This window comes from Impatiens glandulifera, chromosome 6 (genome assembly GCF_907164915.1).
Source record: "Impatiens glandulifera chromosome 6, dImpGla2.1, whole genome shotgun sequence".
Classification (NCBI taxonomy): domain Eukaryota; kingdom Viridiplantae; phylum Streptophyta; class Magnoliopsida; order Ericales; family Balsaminaceae; genus Impatiens; species Impatiens glandulifera.
This window is the reverse complement of record NC_061867.1, coordinates 49203323-49214387: the sequence shown is the minus strand read 5'-3', so window position 1 is coordinate 49214387 and position 11065 is coordinate 49203323.

The following is an 11065-nucleotide window of genomic DNA, read 5'->3' as shown; positions in this document are numbered from 1 at the left end:
AGGAGATGATTATCAAATATTTATTAATTTTTCATAAAACTTTAAACTAAAGTATATTTAAATTAAAAATCTAAAATAATTATATTAGTTTTTTGAAATTTTAAAATACTTTCACACAAAATAAAACTAAATTATTCATAGATTGTTTGATATTATTTTAAAAAAAATATCCACTGAAAACTAAAATCTAAACATAGTGTTTAGTAAAATTGATGTTTTTTGGGTGTAAAAAACATAAAATTTAAAATATATAAAACAAAACGTAAATAAATTGTTTTAAGACTTTAAAAAGCAATAAAATAACTAAAATTAAAAATATAACATGAATTAAATTAAAACTAAATATACTCATGTGATCTCCAATTTGAATTGTCGGTTTTTTTTATATATATTTGTTGAACGAAAATGACCTTAATCCAAATATTAATAAACACAACTAAATATATAAAATCACAAATATATTTATTATTTATATTTATAAGAATTGTGAATTTATAATATAGAAAATAAATATTTTAAAAAATGAATATAAACAGTTATGTACACTAAAATTGAACGGGACAAAAATTGTAAAACAAATCTCCAAAGTGGTACTAACAAAAATAATAAAAATTTGATAATAATTACAAAGAAAGTAGCGGGGCATATCATAATCATAATCAGTCATAAGAAAAAATTTGATAATAATCTCGTTTCTAGAATATTTAATAATGGATGATAAAAAATTAAAATAAAAACCTTTCAAATCCCATCTAACCTCTCGTGTATGTAGCTGCATTAATAGTGGGTCTTGTTTGTTTGTTTATTATTATTAAAAAATATCTCAAATAACATGTTAATTAATATATCAATTATATTTATATTTTTCTAAAAAATATAATTTGTATCTTGTCTTTTCCCTAAATAACAAGGTCTAAATCTCAACTCAATAAAAAAACAAAACTTTAAATCTCACATTTTGACACAAACAAATACAATGATTGTCCTCGTTTAAAAATTTAGGCCTGGTTCTGGGTTTTTTAAAAAACTCATCCCAAATTAATTTTCCAATTAATCACTTTTTAACAATCACATCACTCATTTCATTAACCAAAATACTAAAATACCCTATATTTTAAATTATTATTTTTTATTTTATTCATATATATCAATACCCTTTAAGTCTTTTTACCAAAAGTAATCATCACCTCCTCAAAATCATCACCAATCATTACCTTTTTCCCTCTATAAGTTTTTTCAAAAACCCCAATCCAATCAAGGCCTTATATTATAATCTAAATTAATATTTAAATAAGAAATAAAAAAAATAAAAAATGGAAACCTGCTCCTCATTCCCAGAGCCTTCTTTAACTTGCTTTCATATACAAATTAAATAGATAGCCATAAATATTAATAAATAAATGAAAACTAAAACGTATTTAAAACAATATCAATCCAAACCTAATCGCAATGGAGGAGCATGGTAATAGACAAAGCATTAAGAGAGAGTGAAGATCGCATGGAGAAGAAAATAGAAGAAGCAATCAAAAGGGTTGCTATTGTCAATGATCAGTCAAAGGTGATGAATCATTTGAAGCTTAAGGTATATAGCTGATACAGAAGTAGATTTTGAGAAGTTGAAGCTACAGAACAATGCTCTACTTGAAGAGAAAGCTAAGATTGATCTTGAAATGGTTGAAATGAAACGAGAAATTGTGGAATTGAGGAAGGAGAAAGATTTAATTGAAGAGAGTAGAAATAAGGAATTGATAGAGAAAAACCAGTTGCTTAAAATGTTGAATGAGATGAAGGATGCATATCATAAATTTGATGCACAATGTATTCCATATTATTTTCGTTATCATATATATAGGTTGATCAATATGGTTACACCATCAAAATAATGTTGAGTTTTGGCAGGGTTGGATCTATATTAGGGGTTCGGGGAGGTTGAAGTCAATCCTGAAATTATTATTATTTTTTTTACGCTTAAAATTTGATATTCCCCCTATTTTTTTAAATTTTAATTTTTTTTAATATAATTCACTATTTTGTTTAATAAATTATAAAAAAAGGTAAAACTATGAATGATCACGAGAGTTGTTTCTAATAAAATCTTTTATTAATGAATTATATTATTGTTAATAAACAAAATTAATTAAATTATACTTCTAAAAATTAGTTTTTTCATTAAAAAATAAAAAATCAACATGGCTTAAACTAAAATAATATTAAAATATATATTTAGAGCTTTCTCCTTCACTTGAATGTTCAAGTGGGCGAGATTTAATACAGAAAATCTTTCAATTAATCCAATATAACCTATATACTGCATTAATGGTTTGAGATTGATTTTGTTTGTTTTTATTATAAAAAATGTCAAATAACACATTAATTAATATATCAATCAAAATTCTCTATTTTTTTTCTCAATTAAAAATCCCTCATTAAACTATTTTTTTTAATTAAGAAAAACTTGCGCCTGTAATACTCTCGTGACTTTCGTGAAAATGTGGTTTCTTAAGTTGAACATATTATCATTATTAACCAAGAAGACAAGTTATTTGATAATAACTCTCAAATAACCATAATTAAAAAAAGGTCTAAATCTCATCACACTAACAAACAAAATTTCAAAGAGATTGTTTATCAAAAACATTCTTAAACAATACATTTTATTTAATATATAATATATATGATTATATGTTGATAACTTATAATATTTTTTAATATGATTTAACAATTTTAAGTTATATATATAATTTTATTTAATATACAATATTATATAAGTATATATAAAAATTAAAATGGACACATATACCTTCTCATTTATATAGCATAATAATATATAATCATTAAAACTTCTCATCTTCTTCAATGATTAATATATAAAAATCCATTCGAATTCCAAGAAATCCTTCCAAATTCTCAAATGGGACTTAAACATGTAGATGGAATCATAAATGAACATATTGAAATATACAAATACTACTAGATTTTGACACTTTAGTAAACTTATTATCATCTTCCTGTGCAAGAGGATAGTAATTATAAAAGAAAACCTCATTAATAATGAGGAGATGAAAGAGTCTTCTCTTCTTCATGATTTGAATTGTAAGAGATGGGATGATAATGAAGGAAATTTGACGAAATGACCCTAATGATTCATTTATTTGCATTCGTGGTCACCCGATCATTTTCTTTTATCTGGTGACCACTTTATTTTTTTGGGACGAAAATACATTTATCGCGTAACGGGAAGGTCCTTCGCGTTTCGCGAAGGAAATAAGGTTTTATATAGGAAAAAAGCTCACTTAGACGTATGTACTTGTACAACTAGTTCATTTAAACGTATATACTAATAAAAAGTTATTTAAACGTACTATTAAAAATTGGTTCATTTAGCCTCTTTTAATAACCATGGTTAACTTTTATTTTTAAATTTATATATTTATTAATTAAATATTAATATATTTTCTCTCTCTTTCTTTTTCATTTATTATTTCATTTATTACTAATAAATGAACTCTCTATTTTTATCTTTTTTTTATAATTTTTTATTATTTTTATATGAGCATTTATGATTGATTATTTTAATTTTATTTTATATATATGAGCATTCATCATTAATTATTTTAACTATATATTTCTTCTTCTTTTTTATATATATAATTTTTTATATTCACATTAATTATTAATTATTTTAAAATATTTGATCCCAATAATTGAATATAACAATGCAAATTCTTTCAACAATAAAAATCCTTTAACACAAAAATAAATTAATTAATAATTAAGAATTGAATAATAATAAAAACTTATTCATCAAACACCAAAAGAATAATAATCAAATATTAGACAAAACAATTCATTTACAACTAATATAAGTCGTGAATAAAAATTAAACAAAAAATTATTAATTTCATTTTTATTTATATTAAACTAAATAAGAAAAAACCTTTTTCATTTTTATTATATTAAATTAAATAAGAAAAAACTCTTCAAAAATTATTACAATAAAACATAAAATTCATAAATAAATTGTTAAATTTTTAAAAAAAAATGAGAATTTAAAAAATATGAGAAATAAAAACTAATAAAAAAAAGAAGATGAAATATAAAAGAGAAATTAATATTAAAATAATAAAAAATTTAAGAATAAAATAAATTATCTAGTTTAATTAATGAAAAAGAAGGAGAGAGAAAATATATTGATATTTAATTAATAAATATATAAATTTAAAAATAAAAATTAATCATAGTTACTAAAAGAGACTAAATGAGCTATTTTTTTTTTTTATAGTACATATGTTTAAATGACCTTTTATTAGTACATACGTCTAAGTGAGCTAGTTGTACAAGTACATACGTTTAAGTGAGCTTTTTTCCTTTTATATAAATACTCTAATTTTTTTCATTTCGTTATTTTTCTTTCTCTCTCTTCTCTCTCTACTCCGCGTTCTCTCTCGCGACGGTCACCTACCACGACGATGGTGGAACCCTAAACGAACACATCATACAGGTCGATAACCAAAATCCATTCTAATATCATTTGTTCATCTTATTATTCCAAGTAAATTTGGAAGTATCAAAAAACTATTTGAATAAGTTTAAAAAATATATACTGTGATCGAGTTTTTACGTCTTGAAATTTTTTCAGGGATCTCTATTTTATAAATTTTAGTTTTGAAAATAAAGTCAAATGTGATGGGAATTAATTTTAAGGTTGAAAATTTTAAGTTTATATAAAAATGACTTTGTAAACACTCCATAACTTACCATCCATCGAATCTAGAAAAGATTGGAAGTTTTTTAATGGGAATAAGAGATTCGGCACCTAATTTTAAACCTAATTTTAAAAATTAGGAAATTAATTAAGAGATTAAGTTTGACGTTTAATTACGCGTGAGAATAACTTTTTAGATGTAATGTCACTCAACGTCACTATGGTCTCTACTAATTAGTTTTGACCGTTTTTAAAATCAATTACGTTTTACAATACGCTAACTTAAAATCACATAAACTACAAACTTACATAAAAAAATAAATCAACATAACCCAAAATGAAAAATCAAATGAAGAAGCAAAAATCGGTAAAAATAAAATATGCACAAGCACTATGGTTAGCCTCCACGGTCCCATAACATGCATTTTAGCCAAGTATGGACCTAGCTCAATCGGAATTTGTACCATTGGTCGAACAGATCAGCAGCATCGATCCTAGGTGTAACAGACAACGTTGATCTTAGGTGCATAACATGTTTAGATTCTCAGTCGGAACGTGCAGTAATATCGGTCACTAGTCATCAGTAGCGGTCTTAGGTGCAATAAAAAGAATGGTCGGTCACAGGTGCACAATAGGCAAATTCTCGGTCGTAGGTTAGCATCAGTAGCGATCCTCGGTCTTCGATCCTCGATCGGTCCTCGGTCCTCGGTCCTCGATCTCGATCTTCGGTCTCGGTCATCGGTCTCGGTCCTTGGAGAAAAGAGAGAAGAAATATAAATTAATTTATTTTTTCGAGTAATTAGATTGCACCACGTCATTCCATTTTTTATTCTCTTTTTTAAATTTTCTCTCCATATATTTCTCTTAAATAAGTGTTTTGATAGTTATAATAATAATAACATGACAGAGAGAATATTTAAAAAAAAAAAATAGGATACCCTAAATAAATCCTAAAAAACTTACATCAAACGAGCTATACCTCTTATCATTTATAAAATGTATTAAAAAAACAAAAGTTGTACAAGCCTATTATCCAATATTTAGTAGGGCCTATTATCCAATATTTAGTATAGTATAATTTAAATATAAAAGTCTCTAAATTTTTATTTATACATACGAAGGATCAGATAAAATATCTTGAGATTAATCTTCAAAATAATGTCTTAAAGCATCATTACCTTAGTGAATTTACAAGGTATCATGAAGTAGATCTAATGTATTCCTATGGTTTACATATTATTAGATCATTTTGCACAATTTCAATACTCATGAAGAACTTTCCTTTTCCAAGATTTTTTTGATAGGGAATTTATTACTATGTTCCTCTTGCAAAGAGGGTAATAAGTACAAAAGAGATTCTTCTTCTTGATTTGAATTGTAAGAGGTGGGATGATAATGAATGGTCCCTTCCTATTCCCAACAAAGAATAAAAAACCCTTTCCAATTCTACAAACCCCTGTCTCTCTGTCATATTTAAACTACACAAATGGTAGCCAGATTCACAACCAGCTATCCTATCTACAATGTTGGAATATGGGTCCTGCGTTTCCGATATCATTGCACCCCTCCTTCAAACGATTGACTCTCTTCTCAAATCAAAAGCTTCTCTTGAATCGGAGAACTCAACCCTTGTCTTAGAGTTGACCAGGTTGCACGCTGATCTTGCTCGTTTGGAAATAGAAAGCTGTTTGGCCGGGACTTGGTTGATTCAGAAGGCCGTTTTGAAAGAGGAGGAGAAGAAGACAGTGGATCTTAAAATAGAGGAGACCAATGGATTGAAATTGAAGCTTGCTGAAAAGGAAAAGTTGGTTGAAGAGATGCTAGTTGAGTTTGAGAAACTTAAGGTTGAGAATAATCTTCTGATGGATACTCAAATGGAGGAGAAACAAGTCCGCATTGATCAGCTTGAAGAGAAAGATAAGATTGCAATTCAAATCGAGAAAATGGAAGAAGAAATTAAGGAGTTAAGGAAGAGTTAGTTGAGGAGATTAGAAATAAGGAATTGATTTAGAAAAACAAGTTGCATAACATGGTGAATGAGATGAAAGTTGCATATCATAAATATAATACAAAATGTCCTCCATATCATTTTCATTGCCATATAGTGAGGTTGCAACCATCAAATGATTGGTTAATTCGATGCTATCACTACAGACACTACCTGTATCTCACTCATAAAGTGACACATATACACAAAAGTGAAGTATTACCTCTCTCATTTGTTGGTGTTTTTCTCTTTGTACATGTGACACTTTCTTAATGGATACATGCACTATATTGGTAGCATCAACTCACCCAAATGATTAGGGGTGATGTGGTGTTTAAGGCAATCTTTTATTTGTCACTATTTCTTCTCCTTTTCTTTTATCATTTATTTATTTTGTTTTATTTAAATGATTTTGTTTTTACTCCAATCAAATAGATTAATTATTTAGTTATAAAAATCTCATTGTTATCATTACTCACATAAACACATTTTGAAGGAAAAAATTATATTAATAATATCATGAATTACAAGATCTACTCAATTAAAAATAAGGTTCTAAACACAACTGTATTATACAAAGATTTCTATTTGATTAAACATTAAATTATTTAAGGACCATTTAACAATTTTAAAATTAAATTGATCTAATACTTATATTATTAGTTCATTAGCAGCCGTGAGCTTTTTTTTAAGAGTTGTTGATATTCCAACTAATAAAATATAATATTTTTCTCTCTACATTAAAAAGAATAAAAACTCTTCAATATCTTGCAATTTAATAACATATAATAATAAAGTTTTTCCCAAAACAAATAATAATGTTTCTCTCTTTATACATTAATTAGAGACTCTTCAATATCCCGAAATTGAATAACACATAATAACAAAGTACTTTTAAAATTGTGAAAGTTCGACCCGAATATGACACAATTCAAATAGTTAAAATTGTGAAAGTTCGACCCCAATATGACACAATTTAAAGTACAAACCGTTTAATAATATATATATATATATATATATATTTAGTTCAAATAGTTTGTCTTATATCATTACAAAAAAAGCAAACAACCTTAGTTTTTTTTAGTTACTTAATTTACTCATTCTTACATAGGACCATATCGCTAAAGCATACATTAAACATATTTTTGTTTACGATGATTTGTTGTTCAAAGATTGTGTTAGATAATTATTCGAGAGGAATTAATTAGTTGACAAGAAATTAATACATTTTTAGTTTTTTTGATCATATCACATGTACAATGTTGCTACACATGCCATTCATAAATAATTAATTTTGACAAAAAATTAATACTAGAAATCAATAAGATTATAAGAAAATTGACTAATAAAACTCTCATTTGTTAACACGAAATTGAATATACTTTAAAAAATCATCCATCTTTATGTCTCAGCAATATCTAAACATCTCTCCACATGCAATCACACATTGCTCTACTTCATCCACATCTGTATATAAAAGCATAAAAAAAGATTAATAACAATTATTTATTTGATCAAAAGTTAAGTAAATTTACAATAAGCTAATCAATAATAATAAACATAATCAAGAATTTATGCAACTCTAGTACCATAAATAGTAATCAATAATATATATTACCGTACCTTCGATGAACTGAACGCAATTATCAACAGAACACTTAATATTACAACCATCAACTATTTCCATTATGGTTGGAGGTCTGGCTATAATGCATTTTGGAATGCATAATGCACCACAGATAGTCATCTTTCTAGCGTTACGATTAACACATGATATTAAACAATTCTCAAGACAAGTACGAAAAGGTATTGCACTTATAAATTTATCATCGAAAATATGTATCAAAATAAGTAAAAGTACAATTCTATTGAACATTGTCATTCTATCAATCACTCTTCCACTCTTCATTATGTTGCAATCTATGGAACAATTGATATGACTGTATGGGTAAATGACTTGATTATATACTTAATTTCATTTTTCTAAACTCTTTCAAAGGTATATGACCATGATATTAAATATATAATTTGACTAAGTTGGTTATTCTTTGAATTATTTTTCTAAATTCTTAATGATATATATATATTTATAGTCATTATTAAATTCTCAATATTAAAACAAGGAAAATAAGAAAAATTAGTTACTTAAAAAACAGTGGTTGACTCCATACATAAATCTATTGAACATAAATCTTATAATGGTTAATTATAAAGTCAAATTCTAGATTTAGTAATATTAATGGTTATGAGATCTTATTAATATTTGTGCATTATTAAAAAAAGAAAATAGATTATGTAGGTCATATCTTGTTCCAAATTAAAGAAAAATAACTAATTGTGATTTCATGATATCTAATTAATTATATGTTTTATTGTGAAATTAGAAGATGAATTATGTAATAATTCTGTAAGAAAATTAAGAAAAAATAAAAATTTTAAAAGAGACAATTTATTATCTGTATCGCATCTTACAATTTGGTCCAACATATCAAAAAAATCAATATTTTGTTGTAATTTATGGCACGTATTTTCAATACACCATCTATAATTTTCTCTATATATAACTGATTACAATTTTTTTAAAAATAAAATATATATTTTTATCAAAATAATATATTCCATAAGTATTAAAATAAAATATTTTATACACATTAAAATAAAAAACATTACATGGAAAAAATTAAACTTAATCAATCTTATTAAAATAAAAAGATATTTTATTTGATTATTTTGTTTAAAAAGTTTTAAAATAAAGTTTAACAACATTTACATTTAATGTCATCTTTACCTAACTTGGAATACCTGTAGCACAAGGACCCAAGCCAAAACTTAAAAAACAATTTATCATATTAATCATAGAGACTACCGTAAGATGAAAATAGTCAAACACTAGTGCTTTGTAAGGATTATTACCAGACTTTGATAACATGTCGATTACCAAATCATTAAGACAAATCTCCTAAGAAGTCGCATTGGTCATCCTGGCATCACCCATAACATAAGTCTCACCATTGATTGTGATTATTTTTCATTCTAATTTAAAGCGAACATTTTAATGTGATGTGGATGTCACTACCTTTTCCTAATGTGACAATTGTCGGCCTAGACGTTATAAGATGGTGGAATGTTAATTACCACAAATTCAATTTCACATGATACTCTTGCCACTTGCACTGTTCTCTTAAAACTTTATATGACTTCTTTTCTCATGCTATCGAAATCACACACAATTCAAACGGAACTGTGTTTTCTCTAGATACCTTAATTTTTCTAATGTCCTACAAGGACAGATGTTCAAAGCTGACACATTATCGACTAAGGCTATTAGAACGGTCTTATCCCACTACAAAAAAACAGTGAAAATGCAACGTATGAGTGCAATATTTTATTTTTTAATGCAAATTTTTTAAAACTGCAATACAAATTATAATAAATATATGAAACATTGCAAAATTTCCAACAATATTTTCAACTTAAATGTATTTTTACGGAAATTAAAATCTAGAAAATATTTATTGCAAAATATATCACTAGTAATAGAAAAATATAATAGATTTTCTAAATTTATAAAAAAATATTGTTGCAACAAATTTTGTAATAAAGAAATCAAAGAATATTGCTAATAATATCAGTAAATATTCGGAGCTAAATATTTGCAATTATTTTAGCAACCTAATTTATTTCCATTAATTATTGTAATAAATTTATATAAATAATGTTATCGTTGTTGTAAAATAAGTTATAAAATAACTATGCTAGTTTTGATAATAATACTTGTAATAGATATTGCATTAATTACAATAAAAAATATTTTCGCAACAAGTACCGCAATTAGCATAAAATTAATTACTACAAAGAAAATTGCAATTTTATATAATAGTTTTCAAAATATGAATCGAAATATTCGTAAGATATCAGCAATAACTATTGCATTAAATAAATTAGTAATCTATTCGCAACAAGCACTGCAATGAGATTATAAAGAAGTATTGCAAAGGAAATTACAATTTTATATAATAGTTTTCAAAATATGAATCGAAATATTCGTAAGATATCAACAATAATTATTGCGTTAAATTAAATAAATAATCTATTTGTCACAAATACTGCAATGAGATTACAATCAAGGATTGCAAACAAAATTGCAATTATATATAATAGTTTTGAATATTTCAATCCAAATATTCGTAAGATTTCAGCCATAACTATTACATTTAATTAACTTATTACAATATAAATATTTTATTCGCAATTATACCTGCAATACTTATTTATTAACCTATCGCCAATAACATTGCAGTATTGTATAACAGTTTTATTGTTTTTTTTCTTTATGTATTTAAGAATCTTTTGAACAATATTTCCGAACAGCT